A 1178-nucleotide genomic window follows, 5' to 3' on the forward strand; every position below is an offset into this window, starting at 1 on the left:
GCAAATAAATACCCTTTTCTTGGCCTTTTGGCCAAGATCAAAATGTATTGTCTGTTCCGGCAGATACTGCAAGCAAAGACCATATGTGGGGGCAACCCCGCATATAACACCTTGGTCAATGTAGGGGCAACCCCTCATACCAATTGTCACTATCCAGCTCTGCTACTCCCCGGGGAGTTGGTCCCCATTTCTCCTTCACTCCTCACATTAAGAATCGTCCTTGTGCCTTATTTGCTCGGTGGGGGAGCAAATAAATACCCTGTACTCCTCACATTGCTCGGTGGGGGAGCAAATAAATACTAACCCCACATATAGGACCTTGGTCAATGAAGGAGCAATCCTTCATACCAATTGTCACTATCCAGCCCCCCTAATTCCCGCGGAGTTGGTCCCCATTTCCCCTTCACTACTCACATTAAAAATTGGCCTTGTGCCCAATTTGCTCGGTGGGGGAGCAAATAAATACTCTTTTCTTGGCCTTTTGGCCAAGATCAAAGTGTAGTATCTGTCTTACTACATGATGTACTTATGTTTGTAACTTTGTTATATAAAGTGGAGGATCACTTTTCTAAATTTATTTAATGTAAAATGATCACCCACTTTACAACCAGTCAGTCTCAAAGCCATTCAAGTCATTCTCCGGATCATTCAAGTTGTTTTTGAATTATTCCAGGTGATTTATGAGCATTCAAGTAATTCTTAAGGCAATTAAATTCATCCTTAAGTTCATTAAAGTCATTCTAAGTCATTTACTTTTTATTTATTTAAGTAATTTCAGCCCATTTTTTGGTCATTTTACTTTAGCTTTAAGAATTTCATGTCAATCCTACATTCACGCATTCATTCATTACACGAGAGCACGCGACTAATGGCTATCGGTCTTGTTTTATTTGAACACATTATGTAAAACTTAATTATTTAAGAGTAATATCTTAGATACATATAATCTTTCTTTTACACGTACTTTCATTGAAAATATATTGCTTGAAAGTAATGCTAATATTTTGCTTATTACCAAAGTATATTGAATTTATTTCATCGTGTATACATGCTGATAATAATGTTGATGATGGTTGAAGTTGGCCGTAATTCATTCACTAAAACATCGTTTCATTATAAATAGGTTATTTACTTATAATACTGAAACTGACGTAAGTTTAAGTTTTGTATATGATTCT

At 36.4% G+C, this 1178-nt stretch overlaps 1 pseudogene; it reads left to right on the forward strand.

Moving 5' to 3' along the window:
- Window positions 1-465: 465 nt before the first annotated feature.
- On the forward strand, window positions 466-601 carry LOC145264609 (U2 spliceosomal RNA; annotated as a pseudogene).
- The last annotated feature ends 577 nt before the right edge of the window (window positions 602-1178 follow it).

The sequence above is a fragment of the Euprymna scolopes genome, chromosome 3, assembly GCF_053919585.1.
Source record: "Euprymna scolopes isolate OS-2025 chromosome 3, ASM5391958v1, whole genome shotgun sequence".
NCBI lineage: Eukaryota > Metazoa > Mollusca > Cephalopoda > Sepiida > Sepiolidae > Euprymna > Euprymna scolopes.